The sequence below is a fragment of the Malaya genurostris genome, chromosome 3 (assembly GCF_030247185.1).
Source record: "Malaya genurostris strain Urasoe2022 chromosome 3, Malgen_1.1, whole genome shotgun sequence".
NCBI lineage: Eukaryota > Metazoa > Arthropoda > Insecta > Diptera > Culicidae > Malaya > Malaya genurostris.
Genome location: NC_080572.1, coordinates 284293782 through 284318729, shown reverse-complemented (window position 1 = coordinate 284318729; position 24948 = coordinate 284293782). Strand labels below are relative to the sequence as shown.

At 40.0% G+C, this 24948-nt stretch overlaps 1 protein-coding gene across 2 annotated transcripts in view; it reads right to left on the bottom strand.

Annotated features, from left to right (window-relative positions):
- LOC131437225 (neural cell adhesion molecule 2-like) overlaps positions 1-24948 on the bottom strand; it is a 239741-nt gene that overhangs the window by 81350 nt on the left and 133443 nt on the right. The window lies entirely within an intron of this gene.

The window sequence follows — 24948 nt, the reverse complement described above, 5'->3', positions numbered from 1 at the left end:
CGAGAGGATGCCTGGGTCGATCCAGTGATTCCGGTTGGAGGATAGCTTCCGGTTCACTGGCGCCCCGACGATCCTAGCAGTTTTACGTACTACTCGTCTAGTCCCCGACGATGGATCTAGACTACTCCGACGAAGAGCTTCCCGACGAAGAAGGTTCTCCCGGACCGACGTTTATTCGCTGATCCCTCTTGAGCCTACTACGGTACGCGTTGATCCGCACTCCATTTCCGCTGCAATATGCCCGCAATTTGGGATGCCGCGGTGGCACATTCTCTGGATCAGGTTTTCCGGTGTGGTGTCCCTGCCGCATGCCTCCAGTAGATCACTCCTTTGAGCCGCGAAACGGGAACATGCAAACAAGACGCATTGCTTGTCGAAACAGGCTCTTTTGCTTGCGCTGATGGCAGCCAGGACATACAGGGGATGTCGCGTGGCCGAACCTGTGGAGGTACCATCTGAAGCACCCGTGGCCTGTGAGGAATTGCGTCAGGCCGAAGTTCACTTCTCCGTGAGGTCTATCTAACCAGCTCGAGACCCTAGGTATGAGCCGATGTGTCCACCTGCCCTTGGTTGAGCTGTCCCACTCTTGTTGCCATCTGCGTAGAGAAGCGGCTTTGGAGGCCCTACGGGCGTTCCTGTCTCCTCGCATGCTGTAGCGCTCCGCGTCTTCCTTCACTATCAGACCGATAGGCATCATGCTTGCAACCACGCAGGCCGCATCCCTCGATACATACGATACATACGGTATGCACTGATTACGCGAAGACACATCAGTCTATGCGTACTCTCCAGCATCTGTGCGTTGCGTTCCACATTTAGTGCCGACGCCCATACCGGGCTGCCGTACCTGAGGATCGAAACTGCCACTCCTGCCAGTAACCATCGTTTACTGGAGCGCACAGGCGAGCTGTTGGCCATCAAACGGGAGAGCGCCGCGATCGCTGTTGATGCGCGCTTGCAGGCGTATTCAACGTGCTTGCTGAAACTGAGTTTGTCGTCAAGCATCACACCCAATTGCTTCAGTGATCTCTTGGAGGGGATCACGCAATCTCCGGCATGTACCAGCGCCTCCTGTTCCGATTTGCGGTTGTTTACCACCATCACCTCTGTTTTGTGGTGCGCGAGTTGCAGTTTCCTGCTACGCAGCCAGTCCTCCACCAAGCAGATTGAGTGTGATGCACTCAGTTCGACCTCTTCGATGGATTCGCCGTAGACTGTCAGCGTGACGTCGTCCGCGAACCCGACTATCTTGACACCCGGAGGGAGCCTCAACCTCAGTACTCCATCGTACATTATATTCCACAGGATCGGGCCCAAGATAGATCCCTGTGGTACTCCAGCCGTGATTGGAGTGCTACGTGTGCCTTCGTCGGACTCGTAGAGCAATACTCGGTTCTGGAAGTAGCTTTCCAGAATCTTGTACAGCCCTTCCGGTACTCCTAGTCGAAGTAGGGAATCAGCAATGTCTGCCCAGCAAGCACTATTGAACGCGTTCTTGACGTCTAGCGTTACTACCGCACAGTAGCGGATCCCTCGTCGTTTGCGCTGTATAGCTACCTCCGCCGTGGTTACCACCGATGTTATGGCGTCCACCGTCGACCTGCCTCTGCGGAACCCGTACTGTTGACTGGACAGTCCTCCTGCCTCCTCTATTAAGGGGGCTAGCCTGTTTAGGATGATTTTCTCAAGGAGCTTACCCACAGTGTCTATCAGACAGATTGGTCTATACGCCGAAGGATCCCCTGGGGGTTTCCCAGGTTTCGGTAATAGTACCAACCTTTGTCTTTTCCAAATGTCTGGGAACATACGCTCGTCCAGACATCTCTGTATGACCTCCCTGAACATGTCCGGTTTTGTCATTATAGCCGCCTTTAGAGCCACGTTCGGGATACCGTCTGGCCCCGGGGCTTTCTTTGTATCGAGCGATCTCGCCGCAGTGAGCAACTCCTCGTTCGTCACCTTTACGACTTCATTCGCTGGTAGCGGAGCTGGCTGCCAGGGGGACGTGTCGTGGTGGGGAAAGAGAACCGTTACGATTTCCTTCAACCTCGCCGGACTACGTTCAGGGGGTGCTAGCGCCCCTCTCGTTTTGGCCATCACCATCCTGTAGGCATCGCCCCATGGGTTGGAGTTGGCTCCCTCGCATTGCTAGTCGAAACAGGCTCTTTTGCTTGCGCTGATGGCCTTGTTTAGTGCTAGCTTCGCCGCTTTGAACGCCGTGTTCCTCTCCATCCTCATCTCCGCTGATCGAGCTCTTTGCATCCTTCTTCTAGCCCTGAGGCAGGATGCGCGAAGGCGTGCAATTTGCTCGTTCCACCAGTAGACCGGTGGTCTGTTGGTCCTCGGTTGAGCCTTTCTAGGCATGGTCGCGTCACACGCCCGTGACAAGATAGCGACCAACTCGTCCCCTCTCAGGTTCGCGTTGTGCTCCTCTAATTCAAGGGCAGCGCAAAACGTTTCGCGGTCGAAGTTAGCCACCTTCCACGCTAGAGTTTTGGGAGTATTACTCCTCCTTGTGCTTCTCGCCAATTGGCCGATCGTGTAGCGAATGGCTAGATGGTCGCTATGGGTGTAGCCATCATCAACTCTCCAATTAAGATCTCCAGCTAGGCCGGGACTACAGAAAGTCAGGTCGATAAACGACTCGACTCCATTCCGCTGGAAGGTACTTTTCAGTCCATCATTCGCTAACACGGCGTCCAACTTGGCGAGGGCCTCTAGTAATGTCTGTCCTCTCCTATTGGTGAAGCGGCTGCCCCAAGCCGTTGCCCAGGCGTTGAAGTCTCCGGCTATCACCACCGGCTTCCGACCCACCAGGTCTGCGGTCAACATGTCGACCATCCGAGTGAACTGGTCTATTGACCATCTCGGTGGAGCGTAGCAGCTACAATAGTAAACTCCGTTTACCTTAGCTATGGCCACTCCCTCCGCTTGTGTTTTCACCACCTCTTGCACTGGGTATCGACCAGTCGTCAAGATCGCCACCGTCTTGGATTCGTCCGACACCCAGTTCCCGTTATCTACCGGTGTGTGATAGGGATCCGAAAGAGTCGCGACATCAATGCCCCATTCCGTCACTGACTGGTGCAGCAATTGCTGACCAGCTGCACAGTGATTTAGGTTCAGCTGTAATACTTGCATGCTGTTTTACTCCCTCCACTTGTTGAGCAAGTAGGTCCGCCCATGACGTGGTTTGTGGCCTTCTTCTTGCTCGCGCATAGCATGCAACGTGGCGTTCTTTCGCATGCATACGCCTTGTGCCCCTCGCCGCCGCAACGCTTGCAGAGGTTGCTCCGGTCTGGGCCTTTGCAATTCCACGACTTGTGGCCAGGTTCGAAACACCTGAAGCACATGTCGACCACCGGCGGTTGGTAAGCGGTCACTGGGCATACCGACCATCCGACCTTTAGCCTGCCCACTTTGAGGACCTTATTGGCATCCGTGGCCGATAGCTTAAATGTAGCTATCTGGGTGCCCTGTGGTCCTTTCCTCATGCGGATGGATTCCCGTGAGACATCCACACCTCCTTGCTCCTTGATGGCCATGGCAAGTTCTTCTGCGGTGGCGATTTCGTCCAACCGTTTGCACTGGAGTGCAACCTCGTTACGCAGGGCTCTAACTTCGGCCGTATCGCCCAGGACTGGTTGGGCAAGCGCAACAAGCTCCGTTCCGCCCTGAGCTCCCTTTTTAAGCTCGAGCAGCATCTCTCCCGTCTTCGTACGACGGATGCTGCGAACCTCTTTGCCAAGCTCGGCTAGCTTTGCCTCGCTCCGCATGGCCTTGAGTACATCGGCGTACTTTTCTTTGTCGGCCTTAACCAACAAAGACCTCTCCTTTGTCCCTAGCCTTCCTCGCGGGAATGGGCCCGGCCTCTTTTGGGACCTTTTTCTTCTTCGAGACCTTCACCCATGGATTCTCGCCGGGTTCGCTTACATGGCTCGGATCCGGGTCTCGAGTGCCGAGGTTTGGGTTGAGCCCCTCGCCACGTTCCTTCGCCCCATCATTTCCGCCATGGTCGTTGCTCCTTTTGGCCTTGGGAGTCAGGCGTTTACTGCCTGGAGAATCCCTGGCGCGTTTCCGGTGCTGTTTATTCCGCTCAATCGTGAGCCGGAGCGCATAGTCGACCGCCTCCTGTTTTTTGTCGGTATCGAAGGTGAAGGGCTCTGTTTGAGAACACTTCTCCGACTTTCCGCCACCCTCTAGCCGCACTATCAACGCCTCTTGGTCCCTTTTAGCTACGTTCACGGCCTTACGTAGCTTCAGCAAGTTCGCCTTCAGCTCCTTGCTGATGTTGGATTTCTCCTGCGCGAATTCAATAATCGCGTCGAGTTGTTCTATGACCGCTGTCATACTCGGCTTGATTACTTCCTTCGCTTGCTCCTGGGACTCAGGCTGGTTCACTGGTTTGACGTGGACATTGCTGTCACTCGTCTCCTCAGCTACTGCTTCGCTCTCCTCTCTCGCACCCGTTCTGGATGGAGACCTCCTCAAACCCCCTCTTGCGAAAGGGTTTACCTCCTTACTCGACGCCGATGTTGATGGTGTTGAACTCATGTTTTATATGGGTCCCCCTTATGGCTACCGTCAAACCCAGCCGAAAGTAGTCGCTATCATGATCCCATGGTTACCTATGCGGTGCAGTGAGGCCATGCGAGGGTTGGCTTTACGCTCAGAGCCGGATCAGCGCAAGTCAGGAAAAGGGCATCTGAACCTACTTCCACCCAGTCATCCCAACCAGGTGACTGAAAGTGAGACGGCGTGCCATAAGGCCTGCCACGGTTTTATGGGACGGAAGGCAGCTGCGGCATTAGCCTACTCGCCATTTCAAGCCGGTTCCACCCTGCTTTACTGAAGGAGTAGAATACCGCAGCTGTCAGCCCTAGTTTCTCTATATATTCCGATCTACCGTATCGTATCCATGGATGGTATGGTAGCCAGTATGCCATAGTTAGGACCTCACTGGCGTTAGTCCTAACGTGCCGAGTCGGCACTCCCGTTGGGCTTGTGCACTTTGAGCGGCACACGTTCGCTTTGGTAGGACTTGCTTGCGGATACATGCAGCTTTTTGTAGAGGATTAGCAGAGCCCACTGCCAAACCCCACCGCATCCTAGGCAAGCCCTACAACTCGCAGTTGCCGGGGGAGGGGTCGTCAAGCCCTTAGACATAGTCTCTGCTGCCCAAACGCAAAATGCCTGTGTATGCGTGTAAGTGTCTCTGTGTGTGTGTGTGTGTGTGTGTGTGTGTGTGTGTGTGTGTGTGTGTGTGTGTGTGTGTGTGTGTGTGTGTGTGTGTGTGTGTGTGTGTGTGTGTGTGTGTTCACTAACTTAAATTCAAATGTAGTATATCAATGTAGCAGTATTATGCAACAGAAACTTCTTCAAAACTATTTTCTAAACTTTTTTAAATTGTTATATTTCGGGGAATTTCTGCTGTAATATACAGGAGAAAATGAAAATGAGAAAGGCTTCATTACACCACTAGGTGGATTGAAACAGGTATTTTCAAGTCAGATCATAGTTTTGTTTAACACCAATGTTTTATCTACTGTTTGTACTTTTAGTCTAGACCAATCGTGGATCCCAAATTTTTTTCAGTCGAATACCCATTTAGGATACATTTTTCTTTCTACTTTTCACCAAGTAAAAAAAAGTAAATGACAATCGATTTAGCTTTTCAATTCAACATCCTATCGAGTAAACATTGGGTAAGCAAAATAGACGCCAATAGAAACACAACAAAATCTCACATATCATTGCCCGGCTGGAGAATTGAATAGAGACTCAATAGGTATTGATTCACAGGGGTGAAACTAAATTTTGAACCATACCGCGGCAATGCACAGTCCGATCATATACCAAGTTTTTTCTACCGGGCTTCTGAATTGTGTTTCTGTCTCTGAGAACTTGTTAGTTTTTTGGTTTTCACTATTTTTATTTTTCAAGTCATATTTTTATTCTGTCTTTCAGTTGGGTAATAGAGGAAAGTTCTTAGATGCTTTTATAGGACAGACAGAAGAAATTGGCCAATGAGAATTGATTAAGGTTGAGATTAAGATTGCTTTATTTTTATCAGTTCGTTGACTTACATAGTCTATCCTCTCCTAGCCTAGCTAATTAGTTTTTACAGTTGGGATTACTGAAAATCCGGGAGGAGGAGTTAGAACGCGCAGTGTAAATCGGGTTTAACCAATGGGACTCTCGTTGTATCGTGTCGGCCATTGTATATTTTGTGGGTAAGAGAGTGAGTAAAGCTTCTTGATGGGTGTGAGCAGGTATGATACGGAGAGGAGAGGGCGATAGCATGTTGGGTTATTCTCGTGAGTGTCGGTTTGAGTTAGAGTGTGTTCCTGAGTTACTGTTATTCTAGGTCGTGCTGGCTGGTATTCAATTGTGGGACATGAGGGACGTGAAGAAGAGGGAAGTGACACAGTCTGTTATATGTTTTGTGTGTTCTGCTTTTTTCGATGACATAACGATTTGAAATTTGTTGCTTCCTTGTTTCTGTAGTCGAATTCTATGACCACGGTGTTTCTTTCTCTGGGTCTTCAGAACGAGCAAGTGTTGATATTTTAGTTGCCTTCATGTAGGTAATGTTTATATTTTATGTAGGTTTTTAGGTTTTCGTGGAAGGGTGCTTTTACGGGTTTTTGTTAAGTGCGTGTGGTCTGGGGTGTGTGAAAGATTTAGTCTTAAATATTCATATTACATGGTATGGAATGTGTGAAGAGATTTAGTGTTGAAGGCTTACATTACACCAATATGTGCGGAGATAAACATTTGTTCAAATAGTTATGTGCCTCAGACGGGTATGGAACTTCGTCAGAGCTCTTGTTGTTTGAACCTAAGTTTTTGACCGTGTTCAACTCCCGCCCAAAAGTTTTTTTTTGAAACATTTATGGTTTTGGTTTGTTTTCTCTTGTGTGTGAAAACAAACAAAACTATTTCAAATCAAACCATTTATTTTAAGTCAAACAGTTTATTCACGAGTCACAGTCTTTTAAATGAAAATTTAAGACACATGTTTTTATCAGAAGAGTATGCAAGATTGTGATGTGATTGATTATTTAGTACTCAGAAATAGTTAAGCGATTTCTCAGATTGGGAACCAAAACTACATTTAATTTTTCTGCGACAGGGCATGAAGAAGAAATCACAATAATATTTATTTCAACAATGCTTCATAGGCCAGAATAAGTTAAGCAACACTTACCTATTTAGTTAAATTTTGGCATGGGGACTTTTTTTCGAGTTACTTAAACATTTGAGCCCTAGCGCTTTACGAAATTAGAGGTGATCCCAAAATATTGGCACCCTTATATACATTAAAGCGATAAAAAAAACCACGTGTTTTATCGGTTACGTCACTTATTCCATCATATCTCCGGAACCAAAAGTTACAACCATTTGATCTTTGAACTTGATCAATGGCGTGACAGTAGCTTTTAAACGAGCCTAAGTTTGTTAAAATCGGTTGAGCCATTTCTGAGAAAAAGTTTCTGAGATGAAGATTGGGCTCGTTTGAAAATCCAAAATCCGGTTTATTGATATTGCTTGAAACTCCTAACAATATGAATATTTTCGGAACAGGATTGATGAGTAGATCTCGGCAAACGATGTTTGAAATGGTTCTGATATTCATGATGGCGACTTCCGGTTTTTTTTATATTCCTTGAAATCCCATACAGTATGGGTATTTTCGGAAGGGATTTGATGTGATGCAATAAAAACGGTGTTTGTGATCGTTCCGAGTCCAAAATGGCCACTTCTGGTCTATTTATATTCCTTGAAATTACTCACAATATGGATATTTTCAGAACAGATTTGGTGTGTAGCAAAAATATTTGTGGTCGTTTTGAAATCCAATTCTTTCCGAATCTGTCATAATTTTCAAGGAATATCAAAAAACCGAAAGTCACCATCTTGGAATCAAAACCACCTCAAACATCGTTTTCCGACATCTACTTATCAATCCCGTTCCAAAAATACCCATATTGTAGTAGTTTCCATAAAATATAAATGATCCAGAAATCGCCTTCGATGTATGCCTTATGAAGTAGTTTCGTAAAAAAAGTTTACGTTATTTGGGATTAGGTTCGTAAAAAGAGTTACGTAAAAAGAGGTATAAAAAGTGTTCGTAAAAGGTGGTTTGAGTGTACTAATTATCACCATCTTTAGCCTGTCGTTGGGCGAAATACGAACAATGTGTAAACTTCCTGCATCTCATATTGTGTTTAAACTTCAAAAGTTTGCAACCGAAGCTCACAAGTTTTGTCTTAATATAATTGATTGCGTTGCAACTCGCATTCGACCTGAACAAGCATCATGTCTACTATTTGATTTTCATATATGCTTATCGGTTGTAAAAATATCCGTCAAAATTTTGCTTGCGCATCACGAAAATTCATACTATTCGCTCGCAAAGTTATCGACTTTGATAAATTTGACAGCTCAGATCGGGACGTGAATCGAAAGCTGGATGTTGCAAAAGCGCCGAAAAGAGTTGCCGTCTTTTACAAGCGGAATTGGGACATTGCAATAGCACAATCAATAATAAGTAGCAGACTATTGTTAGAAAGCTGCGGTTCAAAGCAAACGGGCATTCTCTGACGAGGAGGCTACACAAAACATGATGGGAGGAATCAAACGAAAAATTAAATTCTGGATTGAATTTGAAATATAAACTTGGTTTGAATTTCTAATCGAACATTTAAACTGTGTATTTACACTCATTCTTGTTTGACCAATTTTTGATCGTAGCACACCTTAAGTTATCATCTGCTCATTTCCGTTTTCTTTCTTAGAAATCTCACAGGAATTGAATGGTTCACTATTCACATAATATTTGCAACCTATAGATTAGCTTAATCTCGAATTGCACTTATCAATGATTTATTGAAAAGTTTTTCATAAGTCGATATAAACTTGTAATGGATACATTTGCTCAGAGCCTTTCTCAGATAGATTTTTTAAGGTAGCGTAGCCCACTTATTTACTATTTTATGGTTACTGCCCACTATAAATGAGCTAGTGCCCACTGGTGGGCTTTAAAGACCAGGCCCGTACCTAGGATTTCCGGTTCCGAAATTACAGAGTATTGAGTGTATAAACCCTCAATTTCAGGAGTTTGTTTTATATAAAAATGAGATTCCAGTTTGGAGTTTTTGCTGGCTTCGATCCGAATACAGCGGTTCCGTAAGCACAGGAAAGAGCGTTCAAAAAATTTAGAAATATTACTCTTATTGTTTTCTCAAACAATCTTCTTAGTAACGGTCAAAAATTAACCGGCGAAGATTTCTCAGAGAGAGCTAGGACGATTTTCGAAAGAATGTTTTCATCTATTTTAATAAAATTTCTGCCAAATTCTACTACTGGTTCCAGGAAAAAAAACAGGATAAAGAAAGTTATGTGCCCTATACACAAAAATTGGTTAAGCAACCTTTCATTATCTTGTTTTTTTTTTCCCCGGAACCAGTAGTCCAATTTGGCTGAAAATTCATGTATATATATATATATATATATATATATATATATATATATATATATATATATATATATATATATATATATATATATATATATATATATATATATATATATATATATATATATATATATATATATATATATATATATATATATATATATGGAGATCGATGTGGTGTCTTTCGGAATATATACGAACAGTACACATGAACTATGCAACAAGTTGTATGGTTGGTACGCTTTGTCATCAACTGTACACAAATTACTTGTGCATGGATTCGCTATTGTACAATATGCAATTCTTCCAATTGGAATGTTCTCAGAAGAAGCAGCAGAAACGAGAAACAAATGCATTCGAAAATTTAGGGAAAATAATACAAGAAAATTCAACAGGCAGGTCAATTTAGAAGATCTGTTCTTAAGGCTTCTAATGACTTCCGATCCCATCATTTCTCTGAAAAACAAAACAAACAAAAATACTAACAAAGTTTTCCTTTCAGAAAATACACGGCATCTAATATTGTAATATGATTATACATATTGTTCAAATTAATTTTACGAAGTGGTTTTGGAAAATCCCCTTCCCCTGATTTGTTGGCGCTTTTCACCACGTAATTGCATATAAATGAAATGAAATTTAGGAGATTTCTCTGAGATAACCATTGAAACTGAGTGTGACAAACACAAACACTTTTGATTGGTATATGATATTCGGCTCTATGGACCTCTGTTCAAAAATCAGTTTTCACAGTGATTGTAAAACTTTTCTTTATGAGAAAGATAAAAAGTTTAAAAGTTACATCTTATTATACGTACGACAAATGTTCAAAGAATAGATTGTAAATATTTGTCATGAAATATCCTTTTTCTAACACTCCTTAGTATATTACTAAGCTAGATGTTATATGATAAAGTACAAAAATACTTGCACGGAAATTTGATTTAAATGAGATAGAAAAATAACTGTTTTCCAAATTTTTCTCATATTATATAAAAATGTATAAGCTATCACATGCAATCGATAAATTTTTTTTCGGGTTGCGCCATTTTTGGAAACCGTTATTTAAAAAAGGCGTATTTTTTTGTTAAAATCTATCATAACTATTGAACCAGGTAGTATAAAAAAATCTTCTTCCACCAAAAGTTGCGCCTTTCTAGGCTCCTGAATTTCTTAGAACATTACTTTATTGAGAAAATTCAAATGAAAAAGTTATTGAATAAAAACTGTTTTTTTAAGAACCACCCAAACTTGGGATATGTAAACCGTTCTAATGTAAAATCGTTTAAAGATACACAACCAATATCTTCGACAAAGTTGCCTTAAATTGATTACTCTAAATTATTGTGGAAGGATGCATTGTTCTATCTCATCCAGATTTTGAAATAATTTTTTAATTCATAGTTTGCTTTAGGACCACCCTAAAACCACTATGGCCGAAAAACGCTGTTTATTAATTGCAACTAATGTGCCGAAGACTTCAAATCTCTAAGCCCAATAATAAAAGCGTAAACAATTGTTTCCTGCTAATTTTGCTTCCTGGACCACTGTGCACTGGAAGAGAGTACAAAAATGAACACAAATTTATGAAGTTCATAATTCTCTGCAAACAGTCATCGGGTTTCAAGTTTATTTGAGTAAACGAATATATTAAGAAATTAAGATAATGTTAATTTCAATGAGCGTCTTGACGAGTGGAATATCGAGAGAATTTTAGGTTAGACATACCGGCTCTCAGACACTCAATACATGGTGATTTTCGTAACCGGGTTAGCAGCTGTCCAGTGACATAAGCTATCTAATCTTTATCGTACAATGTTGCTAGTCGCTCGTGACAGATTTCAGCTCTGGTTACAAGCAAAAGCATTGCACCATTTCATCGGAATAATTACTGCACATTATAGGTGATCAAAGATATTCAAATCTGTTTATCCCTATTAGTGATAAAAGCTAAAATTCCAGATTTCTTCGTCTAATCTTCTCATCTTCTGTCGAATTTATTAAGTAGGGTTGCCGAAAGCCTTACGGAAAGAGTTACGCGCGGCTTTCGAGCTTTATTGCCTCCATTCGCAGTGAAACGCAACCGGGCGGAACAACGGAATTACCTTTCGGATCCCGGTGGTTCGGTGTGTGCACCTGCAAATCAGGCTGAAAACATAAGATAAGGATAAATTTAAAGGCATAAACTTTTATTGTCTACCTCGCTCTCTCTCTCTCTCTCTCTCTCTCTCTCTCTTCTGGTTAATCCGCTTATCGGCGCCATCCGAACCAAATTTTATTTGGACGATTTTTCTTTTAGACCTAGCCCGAGCCATCAAGCGGGAAAAGAAAAGCCCAACGGCTCGGAAAACAACCTAAACCAGAAGGCCGATGATGAAGGAAAAAAAATGAAATGAAAATGCTTCTCTGCAAATAACCATCTTCATCGAAACCGAAAAGGAGTCCCCTTCACCCCCCACGCTCTCGGTACCCGGCCACGTTCTTTTGCTGCTTGATTTTACGGCGTCGCAATAAAAATTGTATGTTTCATCTTCTCATTTTCGCAGGAGAGCTCCCAGCATCCTCCCCGTGCTAATCGAAGACAAAACAAACTTTCCCAAATACGGTTCAACCTTTTTACTTCGTGAATTAGAAACTCTGGATAATTACGAAAATGTTGATGATCGATTAGGATCGGACCCGGCGATGGATGTACTGATTTTTCTTTTTAAAAATTTGTGAAATCAAATCGCAATGTTAACGACTTTATTTGATGTGGAAGCTTTATGACGGAACATATACTTTCAGTCGAATATGAAAATGATTTGGTGATGTTTCGAAATTTCCAAGCCCAATGGAAGCATTTTCAAAATAGGAAAAAAAATGTCGCGTTTGCTTTAATCTTGGTTTATTTTGCCATCTCGATTCGTCGAATTAATGAGACCCAACATGAAACCAATTTCGAGCGAATCCAACATTCTTTCCGAAACGCTGCAACAGCAAAACGAGTTGACTGGAAAATTTTTCCACTATCCGCAGTTTTCCATCCGCAGTCCTACCTGGCAGTCTCAGTCGAGTGGAAAGCGACTCCGCAGAGAACGGTTTTTAATTAATTTTGCGATTCCCTAGCCCTTCTTTCTCCCACTCTCGCTCTTTTGCTATGTCGGTGAAACACAACCGGTAATCTTAACCCCTTCCATACCCTTCCCACCCACAATCCTGAAAAGAAGATCAGAGTGAAAAAGCATAGTTTGGCTTTTATCTTCCTGACCGTTCTTCTGTAGCTCTATCAATCCTCTAGCGACTCCGTGTAGATTTTCGACCGTCATCCGTGGCGCGTTTTAAGTTTTGACCATTTCCAGTCGCTGGATTCGCTGGGTGGCAGCTGCTACAAACACTTGTGCCAAAAGGTTCGTTTGCGGAACTAACTTCGCCTCCGATTCTCGTTTTGGCCTTAAAGCCAAAGAGAACAAATGAACGGTTGCCATTTCCTGTAGGGAACGGCATTCGGTGCTGGGAGCAAACCCATTTCACCGGAATTAAAATTCAGAGCAAACAGCCTGGATCGGAATAAGTGGAATTCGTTACTCTTCGGCACTAGCTCAAAAGGAAAGGTCTTGGGAAAACTACCGCGCGCTCGCTCGCTTGTCAACTTGGGATTCCTTCCTTTGGGTCATAATTTTGCTAATTTGCGTGAAATGAAAAATGATGCTCGTGCCAAAACAAAAAAAACAGGTCATCCCAGGCCAGGAATGGACAGCTGTTGACAGGAACGTTTCCGGATTGTTTTGGCCATGCTTCCTACGCTTCGATGCAGTGGAACCAACGTCAAACCAACGTCAAACCGGGAAGGAAGCGTGTTCTGGCAATCGATTGGCTGTTAGTAAAATAAATGCTAGTTCACTTGGGCGACTGTCGACAGGATAGAAGCAGGATGTAAAATATTTAGTAGGTTATTTATTCTCGGTGAAGCGTGAAACAGTTGTAATGCTTCAGTAAGTACCGGTTTCAAACTTCCGCTGTGGTTTTTTATTTTAATGCCGAAGCTACTATTTATAGAACGAACCGTTTTTGATACAAAAAGTGCCTTTATTCTTCATTGCACCGTGCCGGGTGTTAAATAAAAATTCAAAACTGCTAAACTTTTTAACTACAGCTCTTTGATTATCAATAGATGTAAAATTTTTAGAGTTACGTAAATTTTAAGAGAATGAACTGCTAAGTTATTTTTATTTTTTTTTTGAATCATCAACCGGTATGGCAAAATATGAGCTGTTTGTCACACCCTGTCAGCTGCACACCCACTGTTGATAAGTCTATCATTTATTTGTCCATAAAGGATGTTCCTGAAAGCCTGGTCGATTTTCATATGCCACATTTTACACCTGATATGGTTATGAAAGCTGCTAGTACACGACCGCTTTTGTTGTGATTTATTGAAAGATGATTTTTTTGGTCAAGTGTTCACACTAAAAAAAACCCCTGTGAATTTACATCTTATTAGATGAACTAAATGGAGCGTCGCAGTTCACCCAAATTTACGTCGAAAAACATTTAACATTTGTCTGAAGCTCCATGCATGAAATTCGTTGAAATAAAAGAAGAATACTGATAGCAGCCGCCGCGACTTGAACCGAGAATCATTGGATCGCAAGTACGTCTGTTAATCAACTGAGCCACAGAAGCATACATCTGATTGGTTGGTAAAAGGTGCATTTAAATTCATACAGTCGTAGCTGCTAGCAGAACCCAAGTAACATTTTTAATATTAATAAATACTTGTAGCTGTCTTCAATGCTACATAATAAATCTTGCATTAAAACTTTAAACTCCACGAAAGCCTACTGAAAACCTCTATGAGAGCATGTTTCTGCCAAGTGGACCATTCTTCATAAGGTTTATAAAGCAAAGTGAAGAATCATCATAAAGCTGCGTTAAAACTTCAAATTCAAGAAAATTTTGAAACCAGATTTACGATCAACATTAAATTTATTTGGATGGAATAAATTCCACTATGAATAAACTGTCGTTTTGGTAATACTTTTCTTGATTATATGTGTGTCATATCTGCTTTGAATGCAATCAGTAACAATTTATTGGATTTTATTTACAAGTTTGAGGCTTTTACCGAACGTAAAAACTTCATGCGCTTTTATTTTTATCGTGAATGTACGGTTAAAAATAAGAATTATAACTAATCGCATTGAAATAAAAACGGTTTTTGCAAAAGTCTCCATGATTTATGAAAATTATTTTCTGTGATTTATCTTTATTTTTGTATAAAACTATTTCGTGGCGATAAAACTTGTGCATACGTTTTGAAAATGAATCATAAAAGTCCATCATACTTCCTCGTTTTTGCATTTCGAAGTTTATTTGATGTCAATAAATGCTACGGTATAGAACATCATAATGGCGGCCATGAAATTTTCTTTAATGCAAATTACACTTAATCTAAGAAGCAATAAATCAAATAGCCCACAACAGGAGTGTCATAAATGTACTTTAGAACCCTCAAATTTGCTCTGAGTGAAACTGTCATTCAATTAACACGCACACACACAAATCTAGATTTATGAAAGAATTTTACTGACAATAATGTTTTAAAGAAATTTTTTTAAAGCAATATTAAGAGCGTTTACATGGTTTTATTCTAGTACAAATTGATTTATTTTTAGTCCAGTTGTTAGTCTAGGTAAAAGGTTTTATAGAAGCTTTAAAAACTATCATATTACTTGTCAAAAGCGACACTTATTATAGTTGTTATAAAACAAGTAGTGATTAAACAATCAATTATAAAACTCCTATAAATTATAATTAAAACCATAAGGCATTCGAATTGTTACTTGGGAATGCAAGTTACAGTCGAAACCAGTAAAATTCAAGCTATTCTAACATTAAGTCATCACAAATAAAATTTTCCGTTATTTGACAAATAAGGTCTTTATGAATCACATCGTATGAGGAATTAAGTCACCTGTAAAATTCAAATTTTTTTAGAGTGTTGCTTTACAAAATATTTATTCTTCGTTGGAAGTCTACGTTTCGAATAAATATGCCTTCATCTTCAGGGTAACTATAAGATTTGTCATGGTATACTTTTCATGAACTGCCTTGAAAAAGGAAAATTAAACCATCGACAATTAATATTAGTGTGCATTATTGAAGCGACAATGTACATAAGAGAAACGCCACCATCAACGATTTATGGTTCCAACTGCTTCCTCATTCACATTATTCACCCAATTTGGCTTCCTCGAGCTATCACAATCTCCTTCCGCTCACTCGTTTCAAACTATCAGGAAACCGATGTAAGTTTCATTTTGGAGTTTTTCTCCGACTTTCGGAACCTGAAATTGGGAACCGTTGAAGTAAGTTTGTATGGCTATCAAATAATATGACTCACAAATTGGAGCCACCTCGGACCACTCATTTTTATGCTATTCCTGAATGATCTTTGCAGTGAACAGTAATAATAAGGAGTGTATGGAAAAGTAGTTAGCAACATTGATTATTGAATGAAAACGTGTTTTATCCACCTAGCAGTGAGATGATACCTTTTTTATCAATCCGCATGAGTTTTTTGCATGAATATTCTTCGGTGTTTCAGTTTTCATGACATTATACTAATGTCCGTCGTTCTAAGTGGCAATTTGCGATTTTAATCACTCAATGCTCTGTAATGTCGAAGCTGCAAATCGGATCGAATTTGAATCTAAAAGTGTGGCAATCGATTAAACATTCCATGATATGTCAAAGTAATTTCCACTTTAGAGTGTACAGTAATTCAGGATACTTCCAGAGCCGGTATTCAGGAATCATCATAACCCAAACCGATTCGTATGGCCATATTGCAATATTTTTGAGTTAAATTTTAAAACTTTTCGGAATTGTCATCTTCTATATCGCTTTGAATTTGAAAAATCATCTTCCTACAATTCCAGAATCGGAAGTCAGAATTGGATAAAATTAGATTTATTTAAATTTGAACTTTTGTTTCTGAAATTCAATTTGGCTTTTTTGAGAAAACGATTGAGCTTTGAGAAACGATTCCATACTGGAATTCGAAATTTGGTGTAGCCAAAGTCAGACAAATTCACCTGAGTAGCTGTATAGTTTACATTTGTTTCAAAATATTAGAAAATCAATGTAGACATCTTTGAGAAATCGTAGTGCGAATTAAATTTTTGGGTGTTTTCCGAAACGAAAACTGAATACAACCAAAAATTAAATAAATTTATTTGGTTATCGACTATCCAAATCTGCAAACCCGATAAACCTGATTATTTTATGTGAATTAGACATTTTTATACTAATCACCAAAACCGGAAGTTGGATCTGACTGAAAAGCAAGATGTTTTATAGGATCTTAAAACTTTTCATTTAAATCTTAGATGATTCTTAGATTTCATTTGAATCTTAGATCTACAAGAAAAATTAGTTACACAATTTTAATTTCATTTCAGATATCATCCTGTAGTTCCGGAACCAGAAGTCGGATCCAAACATAATTCAGGAACTTTGTTTGAGAGCGTATGACTTTTCATATGAATCTGAGTTTGTAGAAAACGGTTTAGTCATCTCCGGAAAAAATTGAGTGAAATTATTTGTCACACACGCATTTGCTGATCTCGACGAACTGATTCGAATGGTATAAGGCTGTTATGTTCTTCCAGCATTTATTTCTGTAAGTAGTTTAAATCAATATAATTATGGAATTGCTTTCAACTCGAAATTCTGCCATCATCTGGTTTACTTATGGCATATTAGAACGATTATGTTGCCAAAAATGAACCGTGCTAAAATTGGTCCGAGGCAAATTGTCATAAAAAAGGATGCTGTACACAGTCTTTTTGGTACTTAGAAACAAATGTATGTAACAGTATGAAAAGTCGTGTTTTATGTTGCTCTCAAGCATTTCTTTGTCAGAAAGCGCTCAAAACTTCTACTGCTGGGATAGGGGAAAAAGTCGCTTATACAAAAATTTCGATATCTCCGTTAAAAATGGACGGATTTTAACAATCTATGGCTTGTTGGATAGGTATTACCGTGCGAAATCAATTGGTCAATTGCGACAGATACTGTCAAAAAAATTTTAACATAAAATTTCGTATAACTCAAAAAGTAACTCAAAACCATTCAATAGCGTTCAGGGTGACGGGGAGACCTTTAATTTGCGACTAGTTTGATCAAAATTGGTCCAGCTACCTCTGAGATCTCGACCTCTTAGTTGACAACACACACACACACACACACACACACACACACACACACACACACACACACACACACACACACACACACACACACACACACACACACACCAAGGATGGCTTTTATCGTATCAAAGAACGTTCGCTGGCAACTCTTCACCGATTGAATCAGTGCCATCAAAGAGAGTTGGAAATCATCGCAACAACAAAAAACCCGGCATGGCTCATTTAACATAGAATCGACACCAGTGCGAGAGCGAATTCCTCTCGATGACATTTCTGAGAATCAAAGGTTAGCACGCTGCTGTGGGGATCCTCTCTGAAGCAACAAACGGTTGCTTATTCTCGTTTCGCGATCCGATTCTATACAGGCAGTTGATAATTGCGATAGAATCATTTTACTATTGCCGCTTATTCTAACTACGTGCAATTAACCTTTGTATTAGTGGTGTCTATGAAAATGTCTGTGAATGCTCCACACAAGGGTTTTGAAATATTGCAACCTAGTATGAGAAGCATCAAGTTGAATCATCGACTCGATTTTCTGCGACAATTGTCAACTTGCGATTCTCACTTGGGAAATTCCACACAGCAACGATCATTATCAGACTAAATTTTTTTTAAGGGCCATGAAATACTCAGAGTATGAAGTGGAGCGAAGGAATGTAGGAAAATTCTCTCGCGGTTCATGCATTGAGAGACTCGAGCTCTTGTAGCATCTTCTACCGTATTGAAAATGTTGTATACAATATAGATAGCAATATAGCAGCTTCTGTGAAATTTTCGGCAATCACCAACACTGACACACACACACACACACACACACACACACACACACACACACACACACACACACACACACACACACACACACACACACACACACACACACACACACACACACACGGACATTGGCTCAGTTCGTCGAACTGAATCGATTGGTGAATGACATTCGGCCCTCCGGGCCTCGGAAAAATTTTCTAAAGTTTGAGCGAATTCTATACCTATTTTATATATATATATATATATATATATATATATATATATATATATATATATATATATATATATATATATATATATATATATATATATATATATATATAAAAACGTGATTAATCCACCTAGCAGTGAGATGATACCTTTTTTTATCAATACGCATGTGTTTTTGCATGGATATTCTTAGGTGTTTTAGTTCTCATGACATTATTTTAATTATCGTCGTTTAAAACGGCAAATTGAGATTTTAATCACTAATTACCCTGTAATGCTGAAACTGCAAAACATATCGAATTTCAATCTTAGCGTGTGACAATCGATTGAACATTCCATGAGATGTCGAAGTAAGTTCCACTTTAGAGTTTTTCGTCATTATTTATGGTACTTCCAGAGCCGGTATTCAGAAATTAGCATAGCCCAAAATGATTCGAATGGCCATAAATTATTACGCCAAACAATTTACATTAAATTTATAAACTCATCATCTGTAATTCCAGAATCGGATAAAATTCATTAATTTTGTATGGGACCTTAAGTCCTGTAATATTTGTTTTTGAACTTCGATTTGGTCTTTTTTGAGAAAATGATTGAGCTTTGAGAATCGATTCGATACTGGAACCGGAATTCTAAAATCGGTGTAGCCGAAATCAGTTAAATTCACCTGAGCAGTGTGTAGACATCTTTGAGAAATTGTAGTGAGAATTGAAATTTGGGGGTACATTCCGAATCCAAAAACGAATACCGCTCAAACTGAAATAAATTCATTTGGTAATCGACTATCCAAATCTGCAAACACGATAAACCTGATTAATTTATGTGAAATGGACATTTTTATACTAATCATCCTGCATTTTCTAAACCAGAAGTCGGATCTGACTAAAAAGTAAGAGGTTTTATAGGATTTTAAGACCTCTCATTTGAATCATAGATGATTCTTAGATTTCATTTGAATCTTAGATCGGTTCAGCCATCTACGAGAAAAATTAATTGCAATATTTTAATTTCGTTTCACATATCATCCTGTGGTTCCGTAATCAGAAGTCGGATCCAAACGTAATTCAGGAACCTTGTTTGGGAGTATACGACTTTTCATATGAATCTGAGTTTGTACAAAACGGTTTAGCCATCTCCGAGAAAATTGAGTGAAATTATTTGTCACACACGCATTTGTTGATCTCGACGAACTGAGTCGTGTGGTATATGGAAGTTATGTTCTTCCAGCATTTATTTCTGTAAGTAGTTTAAATCAATATAATTATGGAATTGCTTTCAACTCGAAATTCTGCCATCATCTGATTTACATATGCCATATTCGAAAGATTATGTTGCCAAAAATGAACCGTGCTAAAATTGGTCCGAGGCAAATTGTTATAAAAAAGGATGCTGTACACAGTCTTTTTGGTACTTAGAAACAATTATATGTAACAGTATAAAAAACTCACTGAGTAATCGAAAAGGTTGATTGTGGTTAAGCCAGCCTTCATCAACTACATAAAAGTGTGCATTTGTCGATAGTAAAGAAGACTGGATCGGAATGTTACTCGGTGACTGAAAGAACTTTGAATCACAGTTCGAAAAAATATCTCGTTTTGCAGGTCATCAGTTCCTCAGTACGAAGAGTGACATTTACTTCACAATCGAGACCTTCAGCTAAAAATTACACGTGCGGAATAGCTTGTAATACCGTCTGTTGCGTTTCCTCAAGCAACACAACTTTTTCGTTTTGTTGTAGGATATGCCGTAAATGACGTCCAGGTGATTTTTTTTTTCATAAATACGTTTATTTCTTAAGGCAGTTTACATAAGTTTTTCTTCGCCGTAGCATCACTTTTACATAATATTCTTATCCTAATTTAATTCTAACATAGTCACAACGTTTTGCATTTATTAAAACATATTCTCTTATTACTTAAATATCATCTTAGGTAACTCGTCATTAATTATGAAATCTACTCGGAAATATTATTTGAACCAAACGATTAACTTCTATAAATTATAAAATAAGCTGTTATTTTCAGACATTTTGTTAATAATTTCATAAACTGTTTCGAGTTTGTTTGTATCATTACATTATTTTTATTCTAATTTAGCTATTGGTTGAACTCATGGACGCAGCTGGGATCAGAACTAAGTCTTGAAAGGGGCCTTTATTAACGTCCAGGTGATGTCTGAGGACATATACCCTGAAGGCTCATTTTTTTCGTCTAGTCGCGCCACTACATAACAAAAGGGTAAGTCATAATCACCGAATCTAATGGGATTCTTGAAGCTTATCCGAAACAATTTGTTAAACAGTTGTCATTGTGAATGATGCTATCAAATTCTCAAAACTTCGAACCCATGTTTCCTAACACTCGCCGTTAAGGGTTTGCTGTTTGAGTGCTGGAACGAGACCAAAAGCGTTTTTGTAAGATTTATTTTTTCCCGAATTCGTCCCACGAGCGGACGAACAACTAGCCGGCACTTGAAACTTAAAATTGGCCATGCTGTCGTCTTTGCTTCCAGGAAACCCTGAAGCGGGAGGTTCCAATAGTGGAAGCATTTATAGTGCCAATTCACTTTTTTTTTTGGCCAAGTATTTCAAACCGTACCGGAAAGTTATTTGTATCTGTGTAGTGATGTTATTGTTTGACTTTCAGCGAGCACCATGTTTTCAGGCTCACATTCGCAGTACATGAGTGGATTCGTTTTTTCCGTTTTCAGTTCGCTGCTGTATTTTCTGTGCCAATCAATAAAGCGTTGCACTACACAAAAACATCCGGAAAGGAAAGAAAACAGGGGAAACCGCTGAAGTTTTGGTTGATGTGGTGAGGTAGATTCCATAGGACCCAGTGAATTGGCTTCAAGTCGTGAATATCGTGAATGGATTCTTTGTGTTATTTCTATGTATTTTATTTTTTGGCGTTTATTGCTTTTGTAGTACACCGGAACCGCACCGAAAAACCTTGGCTCGAAATTGAACATGAACAGGGTATCTTTTTGCCGTTCGACGCCACAGCGTCAGAAAGGTGGAAAAAGTTAAGGCCACCAGAAGGAAAGTAACAGCCTACCCAACTGGACGTAGTCGAAAGGCATTATCAACCATGTGGTGGTTTCTTTCGTTCCGAAACGTACAAAATTGACCATCCTGTGCAATAAAGATTCTAAATTACGTCTGAACCGTCTATTTTATATAACATATGCTACTTTCGTCCCGGGTTGGCGGTTCAATACAAAGGACGCTGGTCTTACAAGCCAGCTGTCGTATGTTCGAGCTCCGACCTGGAAGGATTCTTAGTGTCAGTAGGATCCATAGTACTAGTCATGCAATGATTCTGTACACTAAGAATCGGCTGCGAAGTCTGTTGAAACATAAAGGCCAAATTCCACAAAAGGAATGTAATGCCAGGACTTTGCTTTGCTTTTACATTCTCAGAGTGTTACTCAAGTAGAGTAAACTTTACATCTGCTTAGTGGCTTATATTAAACTACTAGGTGGCAATGACAGTTCAACTTGGACTGCTAATGCAATGAAATTTTTAAAGAATTTCGGCTACGGAATTTCAGTCAGAAATAGCTCGACGGTATTGTGATCCCACCATACCATATTAGGAATCTTTGACATAAATCCATTTTACATTGCTAATACTACGATGCTGAAAAAAACTCAATGCTACTCCGGACCAGCAATATCACTGTTCACTGTTCGAAATTCCTTGTCTTCAGCTAGTGTGGCTCCCAATTTCCAATCAATTAGGAGGAATGACATGCAGTGTTACTTGCTTACTGTGCTATATGCTCTTTTTGCATTTGTCAAAGATTGTCATGCGAAATTAGGAAATAAAAACAGAAAAAGTGAAAAAATTAGGAACTATTTGGTTTTAATCAAACTTCGTACACGTCCCCAGTATAGAACATTTCTCCCTTTCCCCGAAAGGAACATTTCCCCGAAAGGGACATTTCTCCGAAAGGGACATTTCTCTCAAAGGGACATTTCTCTGAAAAGGACATTTCTCCGAAAGGGACATTTCCCCGAAAGGAACATTTCTCCGAAAGGGACATTTCTCCGAAAGGGACATTTCTTCGAAAGGGACATTTCTCCGAAAGGGACATTTCTACGAAAGGGACATTTCTACGAAAGGGACATTTCTCCGAAAGGGACATTTCTCCGAAAGGGACATTTCTCCGTAAGGGACATTTCTCCGAAAGGGACATTTCTCCGAAAGGGACATTTCTCCGAAAGGGACATTTCTCCGAAAGGGACATTTCTCCGTAAGGGACATTTCTCCGAAAGGGACATTTCTCCGAAAGGGACATTTCTCCGAAAGGGACATTTCTCTCAAAGGGACATTTCTCTGAAAAGGACATTTCTCCGAAAGGGACATTTCCCCGAAAGGGACATTTCCCCGAAAGGAACATTTCTCCGAAAGGGACATTTCTTCGAAAGGGACATTTCTCCGAAAGGGACATTTCTACGAAAGGGACATTTCTACGAAAGGGACATTTCTACGAAAGGGACATTTCTCCGAAAGGGACATTTCTCCGTAAGGGACATTTCTCCGAAAGGGACATTTCTCCGAAAGGGACATTTCTCCGAAAGGGACATTTCTCCGAAAGGGATATTTAAACGAAGGGGACATTTCGCCGATAAAGACGTTCGCCTGAATATCATTCCACTGAAAAGGTCATTTCTCATAATCCTACAATCGTCTTAAAATCGTAATACAATTGTTTAAGAAAAGAGAAAAATGAAAGACGATAGTGCTCATGTCCGTTTTGTTGACCTAAAATCGTAAATCTGATATATTTTCTATTTAAAATAATGAATAAATCTTGGGACGGATATAGGAATAGGAAAAATAAGTCGATGTCTTTTACGCAGCCCGCCAGAGATCGATTCTCGACTCCGCATATAATGTCAGAAACTTTTTTTGGCCCGAAGATGCGAACGACCTTATGGTTAAAACCTATATAATCGCAAAAATTAATGTTCAAATTATAAACCAAACGACGAATAATGATTAAATTATAGATTGGTAATGACACAAGACACGATTCACGCGTGATCCGTCAAAAAACAGTGTTGCCAAAAGTTACTAGTAAAAAAATTACCCTTTATATCGTTTTGATAAAAAAGAGGTAAAAGTTTCAATTATTAATAAGCAATGTCACTGAAAATATTCCATATTTCTATGTGTCGGTTTTGTACGCTACGCTCGCACAAAGGTTAGTTCAACTCATGCGGTTGAAATTTTATGTGCTCTTAATTTCACCTTAATGCTCGTTCATACCAAACATTTTTGAAAACTTCAATTTTGATCTATTTGTGATTATCTCATACTTATGAAAATTTTATCTTTTTTAACTGACCACATTGCCGATGGTATGGAGAAAAATTGATGTTACTGCGTTGAATACAACAAATTTATTTGACAAAGATATTCACGATTGAGTTCGATCCATTCTTGGACAGGGTAAATTTTGAAAACGTAATACAAGGGCTGAAAAGTCCCGGTTTTAACAAAGAGAACGCGATTTCAAAATTAAATTTATTCTTGAACGCAATCTTCATCAAAAGCAACGCAATCATTCCAGCGCCGCTCTAATATTTCAGTATTACTTTTGTAGAACGATTCATCTTTTGCCTCAAAATAAGTCTCAGTTTCAGCGATAACATCTTCATTCGTGCACATTTTCTTACCGGCGAGCATTTTTCCAGTCAGTAGTCGCTGAGAGCCAAATCTTGCGAATACGGAACAATTCGATCTTCAATTCATGTAGTTTTATCATTGTTTTGATTGACGTGTGACACATTTCGTTGTCTTGATGAAACAAATTTCTGTTTCTTTGCCATATGCGATCGTTTCTTTGCAATTTCAGCCTCCAAACGCTCCAATAACGCTATATAATATTCACTGTTAATGGTATTTCCTTTCTCAAGATAGCCAATAAATGTTACACCAGGCACATCCCAAAATACCGAGGTCATAACCTTTCCAGTCGATTGTTGTGTTTTTGGGCACTTTGGACGAGGTTCATCAGCGGCTGTCCATTCAGATGACAATCGTTTTGATTCCGGAGTGAAGTGATGAATCCATGTTTCATCCATTGTCACATATCGACGCAAAAATTCCGGTTTGTTTCGTTTAAACATGGCCATAACACTTTTCAAGCAATTGCTTTGCTTGGATGATATTTTTTCCCATCAAGAAGCAGTGTAAAATTAAAACACGACATTGTTTTTGATCGAATGTTCTGAAACTAACAAAAGTAGCGTAATCCTTAGCACAATAACTC